This window comes from Tyto alba, unplaced genomic scaffold (assembly GCF_018691265.1).
Source record: "Tyto alba isolate M040663 unplaced genomic scaffold, T.alba_DEE_v4.0 Super-Scaffold_16, whole genome shotgun sequence".
Taxonomy (NCBI): domain Eukaryota; kingdom Metazoa; phylum Chordata; class Aves; order Strigiformes; family Tytonidae; genus Tyto; species Tyto alba.
In genome coordinates this window covers 6,225,304-6,242,669 of record NW_024881278.1, presented here as the reverse complement: position 1 = coordinate 6,242,669, position 17,366 = coordinate 6,225,304, and the positions used below count along the sequence as shown (strand labels likewise).

General features: G+C 35.9%; 1 long non-coding RNA gene across 2 annotated transcripts in view; it reads left to right on the top strand.

Annotated features, from left to right (window-relative positions):
• Positions 1–17,366, top strand: part of LOC116960813 — a 517,030-nt gene that overhangs the window by 128,017 nt on the left and 371,647 nt on the right. For both annotated transcript variants that reach the window (XR_004406602.2, XR_004406601.2), the window contains exon 2: positions 1,798–1,859. This is a non-coding gene — a long non-coding RNA (uncharacterized LOC116960813). The remainder of the gene's footprint in view (positions 1–1,797; positions 1,860–17,366) is intronic.

Here is a 17,366-nt window from a genome sequence, read left to right as displayed (position 1 = left end):
AATCAAAGAGAGAAACTAGTGCACTTAAAAAATGCCTTGAGAAGGTATGTGACACAAATGACTGAAACTCCCCAAATGAATTTGCAACACAGCATACTCATCACTGCTGGTTCTCTGTAAAGAAGAGTTAAAAAATATCCACTGTTGGGTGGATTTAAGGCACTAATTCTTGCCAGTGAGAAAGTAAACCCCGGATTTAATCAAATTTCTACCACAGTTGCACATGAACAGATGACACCGAATATCTTCCTTTTGTTTTGTGCTGTTTATTTCTGGAAAACAAGAAAACATAAAGAAATACATTAAGATCTAGAATTGCAGAACAGGGAAATGAAATCAGTTTGTCACAGAAGATTTTTTTTTATTGACATCTTTAGTTTGTTTTGATGTCTGTAATTAAATCGCTAATTATGTGTTTCTGTTGCAGTGGTCATGCTTTTATTACATAATTGCTACAAGTTTTTCTCTCACCACTAACAATATTTGTTTAACCTTAGTGCATGCTAGTTACATACTTCATAATGTAAAAGCCTAGAAATAGAGTTATTGACTGTTATGATTAACTAAATAAGAGGGGTTCAAAGTTCTTTGCCATAAATTAAATATGTTTTGTGGCAAAGGATCAAAGATAATTAAAGGATGAAGCAATTGCAGTCATTAAACAATAAATATTATTTCAACACCGACTGAAGAAAATAAAACAAAAGAAAAGCAGAAAAACTGATGGCTTTTTAAAGGAGGGGAAAAAAGTTCAGCCTGGGGTAATAAAATAATTTTAAAAAATAATTTGTACTCTGATACTTTAAGCTTGTTTCTGTGTTTTCTCAAAAAGCATTTGATTAGGTGAGATGCAATTCAGTCACCTTCTCTTTTATTTTTTTCCCTTTTGAATTTAGGCATAATTTTTGTCAGTATATTTCAATGTATTCATTAATTTTTCTCATTTGTTTATTTTATGCAAACCATAAGAGACATTTTTTCCTCAGTGAAGATTGCCTCTTTATTTTATTTTGAAATATTTGTATATTTATTTCATTAAATGAGATAATGCTTTTTCTTATTAACATAATTTCCAGTACATTAAACATATTTCTCCACAGACAGAAGAGAGGAATCAGATTAAATGACAGTTAAATCACTTGCAGCAATTTCAACTGTTAAAAGAAATAAGTGTCTCTGTTTTCTTTGTGATCACGAGATGTGCTGTAAAGGGAAATGAAATACTAAAGAAAGGAGGGAAAACATAAAGAAATAATGACTGACTTATTGCAGTAATACCACTGAGAGAAGAAAAACTCACTACAAATAAAAGGAAAAATAATATAGTGGTTTTGAAAGTTACCAAAATTCATTTCTTATTGATGAGATCAGTGCAAGCCTAATACTAAGTAAACTGCGGGAGAAAAAAAAAAGCACACCAAATCCCAAACAATGCCATAAACTATGGATGATGAAAGAAGAAATAAATACTATGCATTTGGAGAGCTATTACTCTAAATGACGTTAATTTTTAAATAATTCTTTTTTTTTATCATATATAAGGAGGGGGGGTTGAAGCAATTATCTCTTGGTAAACTAACCATGCACCTCTGCTAATGTATTTGCTAAACTAGTTAGGCTTCTCCAAATGCCCATGTGTCCTTGCTGCTGATCTGTCGTGTTTTCTTGGGCAGGCATGGGGCTACATGAAGGGGAAGATTATCTTTCTATTAACTCTTATTATGAGATGTTCCAGAATTATTATAATAATAAATGTATTTGTCTTAATTATATTTTTATTATTTTTTTAATTTTCAGAGTCTGGACCAGCTGCTTTGAAGAGAGCTTTCGAATGAATGACTAGGGTGTGAATTTCTAAGGTAATGTTCACATTATTGTTTTGCCCCCAGTCAAGGTTACCTCTGTGCTTTTAGCTGTAAACCAATTCTTTTTCACCAGAGTTTTATGTGCCTGTTCTTGTAGTCCTGAGTATTTGCCCTGAATATTTGCCATTTTCCTTGTCTTTCTCACTTTCTCATCAACGTACTCTGCATCTTGAAGCTCTTTATGCACCCTATGTCAAATACTGTGATTTTCAGCTTTAAGATGAAATCAGAGAAGGGGTTCTTGGGATAGGGGAACCTGTTTTTAGCTCCTGCTCTATGTCAGAGTTAACTAAAAATATCCTTTTTGAAGGATTTTAATTGTAACCTTTTTGCTTTTAAATGCCTAATGAGAAAAAGCGATGGCACTGTGGTACAGCGTTCTCCCTTATGTGAAATGTTGCAGGAAGAGTGAGGTGGAAAATGGCATGGTTGTAAGGCTTTTCCAGAGTTGTTTTCTGGGGCCAGGGAGCAGACTCTCTGTTCCTGCTTGGTGCACTCATCTACTGAAGCTGAGTGGGATATGCTACAAGGTCATTACAGAAGGCTTTTTCACACTGGGGTTGATGTCCCTTGTGCCCTCTTTTGAAGTTATATTTGTTGTGCCAAGGGGACCTGTCAGGGAATGGAGGTGGTAATGGAAGTTAGCGATTGAAGAGACTCTAAGAAATTACAGTGCATGTGAAACATAATTAAAGAAATAAAACCAGAAGCATCTGTCATCATCTTGGGTGGATGTCAGCTAAGGGGGGATTGCTCCCACCAAGCAGAATCACATCTATGTTACTACGAACGTGCATCAGATGAGCCCTTTCTCACAAATGCTCTAAAGCTTCCGCTTGGCACGTGTTGAGGGTCATTCCAAGTTCTGCCACAAGATCACTGTGTAAGGAAGCTCTGCAAAACAGAGAGAGCTGGTAAGTGAAAATAAATGCATAGAAACATTTCTAATGATGGTGCTTATACTTACAACCTTCATTACCATATTTTCAGAGGGCATAATAATCATTAATGTGTTTATTGTGCCCTTGTGAGTTGGGGCAGTAATGTTATCCTTTTTTCACACACACAGAATTGAAACATAGACAGCCCAAGTACTTTACACCAGCTCATGTGGGAAGACTGCCAAAGACCTGTTCCTATTTGTTAGGTTCTCTTGCAGGATCTTGACCCATCTTCTTGGCTTTAGGTTCTTGTTCAGGGTGCCTAAGACAGGAGATTAGTTATGCTGGGCTACCTCTGCAGTCAGTGAAAAGAAATAGGGTTCTCCAGGGGAAAATTCTGATCTCTGGGCATTTTCAGTCTTTCTCAATGGGTTTTGAAGGGTGTCTACAAAACCATGCTCCTCTCAGCAAAGTAGCTTAAGAGAGATTTTTGAATCCCTCTGCTCTGGACCCTCACTGAGGACATGATGTAATTCAGTACCACCATGGAATAGAACATTTACATTTTTGCCTGTGATGAAGAAGCTCAGTGTAGCTGTTAATTAACTTTTGAAGATGCTTTGTCATGCCTGCAAAATGACACATGTGACCATAACTTAGATCAATGGGCACCTGACAGTTATAGCAGAAACAAGCAAATAAAAAAGTCTCTCCGTGAGGTATGAGGTTAAGTGAACAGATGTCCTCCACTGGATTTTGTTGCGACTGAATCACCTTCTAAATAGCCATGAAGTTCTTATCACTGGGAACAATTGTCCTTTTTGGTCTCAGAGATGTACTGGCAGCACAACCCAAACCTTGTATGTGTCCTTATCTCTAGGACTTGCTTAACATGGGCTGTAACCCTGCAAAACAATTAGACACATGTTTAGCTTTATGCATACTGATTGTCCCTCTGAAATAAAAAGAACTAATACGTAACATGTAATGGCTCTAAAATTGATATCAGGTTTGAGACTTCAGTTTATAAAAGTGTGTGTAAAAGGCTTAGTTAACTACTTTCAAAGAACTGTTTTTAAATGAAGTAGGTGATGAGAAAAATCTGTTTCAGAATTTAGCACGTTTATATTTTGCATATTCCATACCTAGGCCATTTTTCTTCTTGTGACATCGCAAGAAACTAAATCAGTCTTTGACCAGGAGGGTATGATGCTAAAGGTATTCTCAGAATAACACGATTTAGCTTTTGGAAAATATTAAAGCATGACTACATTGGACTTTTTATGTTATATAACAGCAGTTTTTCCATTCCGCACTAAATATTATTTTTGGATTTCTCATCTTGCTTGATATTGCCTATTTCATGCCTATGACAAACTGGCTGAAACAAGCTCTTTTCCCCAAACTTGAGATATTTGTGGATAAAGGATTATTACCTGTGATATATTTTAGAGGATGAATAAATTACAGCATTGTTTAGGCAGGCTTGCAGATGCAGACAAGGTGTTTGCTTTCTTGTCCAATGCCACAGCAAAGGTCTGTGTCAGAGTTCAGAAGGGGGATTCAGGAGAATTGGGTTTCCCTTTTTTGTGTTTGGATCAGTAGTTTTAAGATCTAGAGTGGTCTGGAACACATACTGGAATATTTTCTTGTTCCATTTTTCAATTAGTATTTTGGATGTGTGACCTGTTACATGGAAATATTTTAAAATTAGTGAGCAAATTTTCTTATTGATAGGGATACTAAAATTCACATATATCTTGCTGGTGTTACTAAGGTCTGATGTGGGGAAGCGTGTGGTGGCAGTCTGTCATTCCACACTTAGATTTTGGCTATAATGTACCTTCCTTTTCTGGAGGAAAAGAGAGTGCACTGAGTTCATGGAAACAATTGAGTGCAGAACGGTGGCTTGGGAATTGGTGCTTCTCTGGCAGTATTTGAGGAAACCAAGTGAGACTTCATTTATGGGTTTGGTGGTTGGTTTTTTGTTTGACACAATAGGAATGGCAAAATAAGAGAGAAAAAAAAAATAAGCTTGATTCCTTTGGTCTTAAGAGAAGATCTTAAACAACAGAACCTCTCCGCTCCAGTACATGTCTGACTTGATTATTCCTCTCCTGAGGAAATATGATGCAGCTGGACAATATTTTCACTGAAATACACTGAAGAAGTATGACAATGCAAGCTAAAGTTTGTGAAAGTCAGAATCTGTATTCACTTCATCTATATCTACATTTGTTGATTCCTGTAACTGTGATGCAGTTGCTTATCTCTAAAAACAATGCTACGCGCTATACATACATGGTGTGGGGTTGGTACTGTACCTTTCCCTAACTGATGAGTGGAGCCGTTCATTCATCTCAGACTTGAGTCATCTCAAGGATAGGATTTTTAACTTTTTCTTTTGCTTTGTGTTTTGTTTTGGTTTTGTTTGTTTGTTTTCTGTGACTGTCAGTTCTTTGTAATATTCCCCTAATTTCTGAAATAAAGTTCAAGGAGAAAGTTCTAGCCTCCTCTGAAGGCATTCAGTCTACTCCTTTCCTGATTGCACTTCACATCTAGTCTAGTTTTCTAAGGATGTGAGGTTCACCCCGTTGGTCTGTACATCTCCCTGCAGTGACTTTAGTATTTGTAAACCTGTTTGCAAAGGAGATTGAAGTTTCAAAGTAATTATGTTTTCTGAGTTGCATAATTACTGGTGTCCGGATATGGTACTGATATAAGTGCCTCACTGAGGAAGAGATGGACAGGACTCAATTGGTACCTTTTCTCTCCACCAGCAGCAGCCTACAGCCCAGTTAATGTGTGCGTAGCTCAGGATAAACCACTGCATTCACTGCTGTCCTTTACATGATAAAGGTAATGAGGTGCCATGGGAGGATGAGAAGTGACCATAGAAAACCCAGCTTTAATAGTTCTATTGCTTTGTGGAACAGATTATTGTTTCTTTATATGGAAAATCGAGTGGAAAAAGTGGCTTAGATGGAAAAAAAAAAATCTAGTTAATGTTTCTCTTGATATTTCCAGCAAATAAATGTGAACATAATAAAATGGTTGTGTTTATTGAAAAATATTTGGTTAAATTTAGCTATGTTTTCTGCTTAAACAGGGGGAGAGTGATAATAAATGTCATTTGAAAATACAAGTATCCTTGGTTTCCTGTTTTCAGTAGGCTTAAGATAATTCATTTGTTCTACTTGTAGTTTGTCTATTGATGCATCATCCCTTCCAAAACTGTCTGTGGTCCATCTTAGCCAGAGTTTCCTACAGTTATTTTTGCACTATTGTTAAACAGTACCATACAGCATGTTGCTTTTTCAATTTATTGCGTGGGATCAGCACATAGTTTTCCATTGTGGCATATTTGTGTGTTTGTCACTTTTATGGTTTATATGCTAGCATATGGCCAGAAAGACAAACTTTTTTCCTCAATTTTCTTCTTTTATATTGTTTAGCCCGCAGTGCCTTCACATCAACAATTTGTAGAAATCAAATTCCTGGAATATAATCAGTTTGCTTAAAAAAAGAAGAAAAGTTTGGAGGATACAGTTCATGTGGGTTAGTGAGTGTTCTGTGTATGGCTTTATTTTACTACCCGGGGCTGTACAGAGGGGAAAAAGCAAATGCCTATTTTTATTTAAACTTCTCAGTTTAGTCATTTAGTCTGAGATACCTCAGCATGCCACTTGCACAGAGACTAGTGCCTGCATCAAGAGCTTTTCTGAAGCAAGCAGAGCTCTTCACATAGGCAAAAATACGCCTGCATGGATATCATTGCATGACAAGGACCATATGTTTGCGTTTCTTGTATATGTAACCCCAAACCAGGCAGCACCAGGACCACATGTTGTCCAACAACTACTTCATTACAGTTGAACTAAAATTGACAAGAGATTATTTTTTTTTTTACAGTACTGACACTGAAGTTACTGTTTTGTTTAATTTTGAGCTTATAGAAAGACCGTTTTTTCTTTATTTAATTTCTCTATGGTATCAATTCTTGTGCATCACTCAGCTAAAAGAAATTCATTGGTTTATCTATTAAAATAATCAATGCAATCTAGGCCACAACCATGAAAAAGTTATCAGCTCTGTCATTCAGTAGTTAGATTATTGCCGTACGTTGAGGGGTGATTTGGCTGTAATTTGAGGAAAGAATGTTGTTGTAAACATGGCTTCTGTAAAACAAGGAGTTAAAGTTTTAAGCAAAACAATCACTTACTTGCATAACTCCACTCTCTTATCTGTGTAGTTCCAATGTACCACGTATTTTTAGCTCACCCAGCATGCAGTAACCAAAGACTAGTACCCAGTTTGAAATTCTGTACAATAGATGTGTTACAGTAAATCCACTGTGTTGGCTTCTTATGGATTTTCCATTTGTTAAAAGTTGTTGCACACCATGTGACCCACAATGTAAAGCCTCCTGGAAACAAAATACTGATTTTCTTTAGTTTCTTTGGTTAGTTAAGTACTTTCAAGAATACCAACTGTAATTTGAGGTAAAGAATCCCTGCAGCAATTAGGATTCATTTACTGCTGGAGCATTTTATTAATTACACATTTGTAACCACATGGATAGTCACAAAACCAATCGCACATGTCTGTATTTAGAGATTTGTAGACAGAAGATTTAACGTAAACATAGAAATGTTAAACTACTCATCTGTAGCCTGCAAAGAAGATAACAAGAAGGATTCCGTTCTCTCTCTGATTTGTGAACAATGCTAAGTAAATATTCATCATTAATGTATAATAACTGTTGCTTTTGGCAGTTCACTTTTCATTTAATTTGATAATGTGTCCAGTAAATGAAGTGGTACAGGCTGCAGTGTTTTACCATCACAATTGCATATTTTCAATCATTGTTAAATGAAGGCAGCTCAAGGCAAAGCTTTAACCCCCACTAGTTTTGTATGTGATAAAAAGAGAAGGCGCTATCAATCTTTATTGTCTGTCTCGCTTACTGTAATTGCATTCAATAGTCCACTGATTCTGTTGTCTGTGCTAATGTCAGGAACAGTGAAGAGCCAGATGCTCAGACTAGATCATATGCATCCAGTGGCCACTTTGATAAGTTGGCAGCAAGTCTCTGGGTTCGATGATAAATTGTTGACGCTATAGATTATGAGCAGCTGAACACGGGGAGTGTATATGGAGAAACTTCTTACCTTGTTTTAAATCTGGCATTATGATGCTAGCTAAAGGGCATGCCATGTATTATTCAAATGCATCTTGTGCTGGAAATGTGCCAGTGAGTCATTGTATCCCCATGAATGGTAAAACAACAGCAACAAAAAACCCAAACAGCCTCAGAGTGATTTGAACATGACATTAATAGTCCTAAGACTGTAAAAAGTATTTCGAAATAGTCTCTAGTAGTTATGATTATCTGATTAAACAAGAGAGCTTTTGAATTACAGTATTCCATCCTTGAATCCGTCTTAAAAGTTGTTTTTTCTTGGCAGCTTTCTTCTTTAATTTGAACTAGTAGCTGTAATGTTTTACAGAGAAAAACAATAATGCTTTAGTGAAGTATGAGTGGTGATATATCTTTTTTTTGGGGGGGGGGGGGGGGAAACTCACAGAAATAAGGGGACTACGGAATAAGTTACTTCCTTTCTACATGTTACTTATACCTTTACTCTATGTCCCATATTTAAGGTTCTTCACAGTTTAATTTTTAGTTTAGTGAGTGTCATCCATTGGACAAATAGCTGTTAGAGGAGGTCTGAAAAGACTCAGAAGCCTCATTTTCACCCAGTTTGTATCATTTGGTCAGAAAATTATTCAATTTTTTTCTCAGGTTAGATTTAAACGGTATGATCCCAACTGTGGATGGTAGTTACACCAGGACAGATATGCCTTGCACCATATCACTTGTGGCTTATGGCTACAGTACGTCTGACAGTATGGACACAAGGTCTGTTTTTTGTGTTGTACAGCGTATGAGCTCTGTTATGGTAGCTGTCTGTGTGTATCTGGGTGGATTGTTAGCTCTAACGTAGTAGCCATCTTGAATGTAGAAGTCTCAGTGAATACAATTATGATCAATTAGACCTTTTTTCCCATGGTGATGGTTCAGAGAACAGCACTTAGTAGCTTTAGAAATAAGCGACGTGGGGACTTCCAAAGCCATGATTCAGAGCTGCTGGAGTAAAGTCACTGATTCTTAGAAACTACATCTTGAACAAAGGCTGTCTTCAGGTGGTTAACAGAAAGTGTTGAGCGTAGTCATGTCTGAAAGACAGAACAAAAATACTCGATTCATGGGCATGTATTGCATATCTGCAATATATAACTGCCTGCTTGGCATCCTGTGCCTGGAGTCCCCTTCTAGCACAGGGCGTGTACCTCAACAGAGCTCAGTCTTTCTAGAAGTGCCTATGGGGGGGCTGTGTTGCTCATATTCTTTGTACTGGCCCCATGCTCAAAACATTCCTCCAGGCATGATGTGCAGGGTGTTTCTCATCCCTGCTGTAAAAGCTGGTTCAAGGATGCTCAAGGTGAGAGCGAATGCCTTCCCACTGAGGAGAAGGTCTTTGTGGAGACTTCTTGGCACTCAAGCTTTTGGGAAAAAGAAACATCACTGCCTTCTCCTAAACTTTAAACAAGTAATTAATGTTCAGCTTTCCAGAGGCTGACTGAGACACTGTGGATAGGAGTTGGATTCTGAATAACTTCTGGTCCAGGCTGGAGGCCTTCCTGCAGCCTTGAAGTGGATGCTTTGTCTCCTGATGGGAACAGGCGTGAAGGCAATCCTTTCTTCGTCGCTTCTCTTGGATACTTCAGCAGCTGATTTGACTGCTGCAAGTGTTATCTAGGTACATCAGCCTCCCCCTGTGCAGTGTAGCCATATGATAAATAACCTCTGGTGAAGCTGGCCTTGGCTGAGGAGAGGAACAGAACACAGTAGAATATATGTGAAAATATTGGTTTTCATATATCATTTCTATCTTATGAAATCAAATTGCATTGTATTTGGAAATGTATAATAAACTTGGGGCTACTTAATGCTGCTGTTTACAATCTGATGTGTATGTAGAAGAGTCATTATTTGAGGGAGTTTGGAAAACTAAAATTAGTTCGTTAAATTCATGGTACCTACTGTTGCTTTTTTTTTTTTCTTTGCATTTTGTTCAAATTAATTAAAGTGCACAGATGTTCAATTAAAGCTTAAAAAATCCATGGCTACAGCTGTTTTGAAGCAACATTGTTGAGATTTAACATATCTAATAATGCTTTTCTGTCAGAAGAAATTCGATTAATGAGTTTCTGCTAAATAATTTTGCACTGATAAATTAAAGGAAGTGTGGAGTAAACTATAAGGAGATGAAGGCTGTCTGCACAATTTATTAATTAGAATAACAGACTAACCCATAAGATACCAAAATAGAAGATCTGCTTTTCATTTTCTTATACTGACATGTGGAAGAACTCTGCTTCCTAGGCAAAACATATTGATTTAGCTGGAAATTATTGATATCTCTCTTGCAATTCATGGAGAGGTAACTTGAAATAGCTGCCATGGAAAAGTTATATACTCACACTAACCATACTGGGATTTTGAATTCCTTCAGTACTGTTCTGTAATGTGGAATAATAGCAGTATCTTGCACACGAGCCATGGTAACTGTTAATAGCACTGGAGCTTTTAATATAGATTGTTATATTCTAATATAAAAAGAGCTTAGGATAATATGAAAGAGATGTGATGATAACAGCTGCAGCAGAGATGCCGCTGGACCAAGTATCATTTGAGCGGTGGTTGCGCTGCTTAGGGAAGCACCTCAAATGCAGAACAGCGAAGGGAAGTTATATGTGAGAACCAGAAAATATTTTCTGCTGTGTTTACAGTATATGTGCATTCTGTGGCGTGTTCACCAGTTTCTAAGCAGAATTTATTGAACCACGTTAATTTATCTAGTGTGAAGAGTAAAATATAGAAGAGGAGTTTAATACTTGTTTCAGTTATCACATTGTTTTTCTGGTAGGCCAGCTGTATAATCCTGTGGGTCTGACTGGGGCCAAGATTTCACCCCCACAATAAAGTCAGCAGTAATCCTCCTTTTCACTTCAGCACAGAGGATTTTGCCCTTAAGTTATTTTGTTGTTAGTATTGTTATTACTAAGCATTAGTTAACAGCACAGAAGCGATTGAAGTGTACCGTGACCTAGGAATTGTCATCAAGGATGTCACATCTTGTGCTTCAAATACCTTGGCAGTGTGTTTAGTTTATATATACTGCACACAAATCAAGGCATTTTATGATGAAGAAAGTTACTAGTAAGATCATGTTCAGTAAAGTGAAATTGGACTTCATGATGATGTGTCCTGTGTTAGGCCAGAGCTTCAGCTACTAAATTAAAGCATCTCCACTGGATCTAGCAAAGGTGGGCTTGTTCACACATTTTTCTGTACAAATTAAACAACTCCTGTCTCCTTGATTTTTTTTTTTTTTTTGAGCTCTAAACATCAAGAGAATTGTGTAGTGATATTGCACAGAATGTCAGTCTACATTTATCAACTTACTTGAAGATTAAGTATTATATTTAGTACAGGTAGATATGGATGTGCACCGAGATACATGCACTAAGGACATGGTAATGCATGTAGTGCATGTTTATATTTTCTTGGAGCTGTTGCATATTTGGTCCGGATGCTTTAAACACTGATCACATCTGCCTCTGTCTGCAGGCAGATGGGGGGGACTTACAAAGTCTGAAAGTGGCCAGAGGTTTTAGCACAATCTCAGTGATCACGACCCCATGCCTACCTGTGTTTTTCTACTTTTGGACTAATGAGGGGGGCACCTTTGCTGAGGGCAGCAGCAGTGTCACCTCTGGCCCCGCACCCCTGGCTCTCTAATGCCATCAGGAGGCCTGAGGAGCTGTTGAGAGCCCCGTCCTGGAAGGATTAGGGGTGGGAGAAAGGATTTCCTAACTCTCACCAGACCTACCAAAATGCTCCGCTTGGCCCAAAGGGAATGCCTTACTGATTAAAAACAGGTCTTCCTGTAGAAATAGAGTAATGCTTTGGTGTGGATACCTGACAAAAACAAACAACACACAAAAAAGAAACTACAGCAGATTATTTTGGAGCCATTGTTTTTGTTCTTAACTACTTCCATTAAATCAAAACTAAAGGGATCTTTACATGATAGTCCATTGAAGGAATGCCCTTTAAAATTCACTCCAAATTTTTCTACCAATTTGATATGTTGTTTTGTACTTGTGGTAGAGCTGTATTGTTTGTAGTATATTAGTATAAGTATCCTGTTACTTGTGCATGCAAGAGTGTTTTTTTTAATTTCTTTTCAGTTCTCAGGTAACATTAGAAGCAAAAATCATACCTGTCTCTTTAAAGTGATGTGGCTTGACTGAATAATTTTTGAAATAATTTTATTTGCAGATGGTCTGCTAGACATTAGTTCGGTTAGAAGATTTCTGCTGTAACTCATGGTTTCTGAAAGCTCTCCCCAAACAGTAGATAAGAGATAGTAACTGATTTTTGTCTGGGCCCCAAAATAGAATTTTGTATGTGAAAAATATTGTCTGTATGTTTTTGCAGCTGCAAATAATTGGGAGTGAACGTAATGGTCTAGACCTATTGCTTCATTTGTATTTTCAGACGATTACATTCTCATCTCACTGCTTTTAAACTGATACGTGATTCAGCTCTCAAGTGAAGCTACTCATTTATAGCCAAGCAGGTCAGGATCTATGTGTCCTCATCTATACGTCCACCTCCCTGTATTGGTGTCTCAGTTGGGACTCGGAGGAAACTGAGAGCACAAACTGTTTTAGCAAAACTGCAGCCGTGTTTATGATAAACAATATGACATTTTGCTGCTCGTTGAAAAGTAATTAAATGGAAACCAAAAATATGTATCCAATATCTTGTTTAGAGGGGGGTGGAAGAATCAGGGCTAGAAATATTCTGATGCTCTTTTACAGTGGTACAATATTCAGAATTACTGCACCTAGATCTGAAACCATTGACTGTAAAGGAGAAAATTCTTGCTTTTGGCTCAAAAACCTTAATTTCAGAATCAAGCATTTAAAATCAAAATTTCTTTGAGATAAATTTTGAAGTAAATTGTTTCAAATTAAGAAAACAAGCTAATTTTCTTTGAAAAGATAAAAAAAAAGCCCCTTAACTTAGAAATTGTTTAGTATCTGAGATAAAATTTCATAGTTGGGACCAGTTTGAGGAAGCAGAGAAGTATTTCCAAAACCTTTCAGAAGCATTAATTTTTAATATCTTCCTGAAAAAGTTTGGGCATAAAATTTCCCTCAGTTTGTGGGTGTACCATGCTTGTTAAACGTCTCTTAATTATGGGGCAGGAGCCTGAGTCCATAGCCTTTTGAAGTCAACAGCAGCTTTGTAGTTGAATCAGTAAACCTAGGATCATATCTAATGAAGCTGTAGTATTTTAAAAAAAAAAAAAATCAAATAATCTTTCTCTTTTTGGCTTTTAAAGAAATGTCTTAGCAGGGGGGATCAAGGTCTGTCATGGGAACTCAGTCATCTGATTTCTCACTTATGTAGTAATTTCTACTTGTGTTAAGTTGAACATAGTCGGTAGACTTTACGCTCTTCTGATTAGATGAAAATCTTCACCTTTAGAAGAAGACTAATAACTGCAAAATGAAAGTTATTAGAGAGGGAGAGACTTTAACTTTTCCCTTTTTACTTCTCATATGGGTTATATTAGTAGTGATCTGGTCCGATTTTTAAAAAAAACAAAAACAAAAACCAAAACCAGAAAACCAACAAACCTGCTCATGCTTTTTATGCATTTTTCTGTGTTTTTAGAATTGGTTTGAGTTATGTGTATAAAGTATGGAGTGTAAAGTTCCTTGACTTTAGTGGATTTCTGTGTTGTATTTTAAAATACCTGCATGCTGAGAAACTGGTGAGATTATTACAATAATGTACTCTTTCAATAGGAGTTTTGGGAGAAAGCTCAGCATTTTTAACATGTGTTGTGAGTTCTTCATTTGGTTTGCCCCAGAATTTGAAAGGGGTGTTTGTGTGTTCTTATAAGTCTTGTCAGCACGTTGTTTAGTGAAGGGATTCAGTATATATGTAATGTCTGTAAAAAGGTATATGAAAAACAGCAGCAGATAGTTCCATGAGCATTTGTGAGGTGAAGTCTAACATCATTGCTAGGTATCTATACAGATGTTAAATGGCTGTCATAAAAAAAAAATTAGAAATGTTCAGGTGTAGAAAATTATTCAAATTATGTAAATATTCACATGTTTTATAGAAAAATAAGAAGATGCCACCTTGTGGTAAGAAAGATGTTTTAGTGTATCCAGAAAACCTTTGGGTGAATAGGGTACACATCTCAAAGCTGGCAATGATTTTTTTTAAAAAATAATTTTTTAAAGCAAGAGTTTAATAAGTAAAATTACATTTTAGTTAGAGAATTACATGACCAAGCTTCCCCTTTCCCATGTGTTTTCCTCCTCCTTGCAAATACATTCTTGTACTCAGGGTATTTACAGGACTGTTGAAGCAAAAGCTGAATATTTTCAAAGCTGCTTATTCCTGTGTATTTTCAAAGCTACTTGCTGTTATCCCAGAAAACCGGGGCTGGGAGGAGGGACACACCTTTAGCCTGGGTAGTGGTCTTAGAGCTGAGACTTCTATTTGTAGTTACCGCTTTGTGGTTAATACTGCATGTACAGGTGAGACAGCAGAGCAAAATGTTGCCTTTATTTTATACTCAGCACTTAGTCTGACAATTATTTGATTTGTAGCCAAAATTCATATGTGGAAAAATAAAGGTTTCAAAAGATTCACAACATCTCTAAATTTATCTAACACACAGGCATGTCCAATACCTGTTGTATTATGTCATTCCCTATAATGGATTGTAAAAAGTTTGTGTTTGCCTTTGCACCTATTGAAACTTAATTTACAATTATAAGGTGAATTGTGTATCCTAACATCCTTTTTCTCACTAGGATGCTGTTCTTTAAATACTTGTTTAGATTAACAAAGGAAAGCTAAAAAAACCCCAAACTTTATGCTTTCTCTTTTTATTTTGTATTCTATTTTCTGTGATTTAAATAATCTACTGTTTCTGCAACACACTTAGTGAGACCACAGTATAATTGCTGTCACGTACATGACAACAAACTACTATTGCCTTACTGTTTAGATCTCTTTATTTTACACATTGATGGTCAGGAAAAAAATAGAGAAAAAATAATAATTGGAAAATCTTGCGGTGCTAAATTTTGTTCGGGCACACACATGCTCCTTAACAGCAGAGGATGTCTACCTTGTGCAGGCACTTCTGTGCATATTGATGCTAAATTTAAATTTAAATTTAAATTTAAATTTAAATTTAAATTTAAATTTAAATTTAAATAATAACAATAATAATAATAATAATAATAATAATAATAATAATAATAATAATAATATTTTTAAAGGGGTTAGCAATTTTCCCCCAATTTGAAGAAGTATTGTGCTTGTAATTAAAACATACTTTCTCTTAACATAATGTATTTCCTTGCATAATGTAATTTGACAGAGTATTATAAATGTATATCTCTATGCTTTGTGACCCCATTATGAGGACAATTTTTCCATAGTAATTCATTTGTGTTCTGTTTCTTCTTGCTTTCTGATTACACAATCAGTATTGAATTGTGCAACCAACATCCTGATTAAAATGAGACAAAAACCTATACAGCTTAGTTCACTGAAAATCTCTTCTTGTACCCCTAAAGACAATGGCAAAATTCTTATTTGTTGGAGAAGACAAAGTTATTAAAATGGATTGCAAATGGAAGAGTAGAAGGTGGAGCTCCAGCTCCCCATGGGAGGAAGGCAGAGTAGGAAATATCAGCCACAAACACAATTTGGAGAAATATTGCAGGAAAAAAGGAGAACCATTAGGAAGTTGGATTGACAAGAGGGATTTGGGAGAATGTTTTTCTTTTTCTTCCAGGTTTTAGGATCACAGTAAGGTACCGTGTTTTTCACAAGAACAATTCATTTATTTAATTACCAGAAAATAACTTAAAAAAAAAAAAAAAAAAGTTATTTTGATGCAGGAGTCATAATGCTGCCGAAGCACAAAAAATGTTATGTTTAATTTTATCTCACCACCAGGCCTAAAAATCTGAACAGCCCCAGTGGTGGGTGATTGCTGTGGAATTCACCTACCTGTTTACAGCTGATGTGTTTTTAGACACATCCAAAGCGTGCTTGACAAATAGTAGAAGGAAATCTATTCTGTCACTTGAGAAGCGTTACTATATCATTAATCTGAAATAATTTTTGTGGTTAGAATTAAACAGAAATTCTGGTAAACTGTAGGATTAAATAATCTAATCTGGATGTATTTTTGTTTGTGTTTCAATTTCCTTTGTTTCATTTTTATTTTTTTAAACTTTTTGTGAATAATGTCATATTTGATTATTGATTGGCTACTAATTAGAAAAGCAAGATTTTGATTGATTTATTGAGAATGTTAACAAAATGAATGCTGAATGTATAAGCGTGAATATTTGCAATGCTGAGTTGATCTTGGGAATAATCAGCTAAAGAATTAGATTTTCATGCTTGAGACTTGAACGTATCCAGAAAAATTGAGAAACTGAGTTGCAACTTTGTTGCACTCTGGCACCTTTGCTTTATTGATTCATTTTGTCATTTGAGAATGTGTTTAGATGGATCATGGGCTGCTCAGAAGCAACAACAGTAAATTAATCAAACATATTAGAAAATGGTGTGCCAGGTGTGCCACAGATTTTAGCAGTGGGCCAAGTTCAGTAAAATGCCGATTAATATAAATTATTAATTTAAAAAAAAAATTCATTAGAGCAGAAGTCTGGCCTCATGGTCTATATGTAGGTTTAGGAGCTGTGAGTTCTTAATTTTAATACCCTGGCTTTTTTACTAGCTTTTTCTCATAGCATATGTAGTTTTAGATTATCTCCTCTTACTTCCTATAGAAATAAACCTATTTACTGCAGTGGTACTACTTGAGATGTTAAAACTCCAATTAGTTATAGCTAGAACTGGTTAGAAAATGTGAAACATGTCTTATGGAACATTTCTGACCCATTCTAATTATTGTCATTAATGTATCATTGAAAAATTTTAAACAGAATTTCTTTGGAAGGTATGACCTGCTCTTTGAAAGTAGGGGAAAATACTTATTTTTAATCACCTTCATCTCAAGAGCTGTAATTGAGGTTATGAAGTTATAGTGGATTAACAGGTTAGTGATTTTTTTTTTTTTTTTCAATATGGGGAAAAAAAAATTCAGTGAGTTTCTTATAAAAACTTTACTAAGTGCTCAACCTTTGAACACAAATGCAAAATCAAATGTTTTAAGTTAGGGCCATAAGCTTCACATTAGAAATTAATCATGAGATGTTTTGGTGATAAAATCTCTCTCATTTGAAAATGTAATTTATTAACCAGCACAATATCTATTTCGGGGCATTATTCAAGCTCCAAAAAAGATTTTCATAACATTATAATAATGTGCCAATATTAAGCCTTGTGTGAAAGAAAAGCACGCTTTTCTCTTGGCTCGCAATCTCCCTTTTTTTTGTCCCCTTTGGGATGCAAAACCAGAAAACC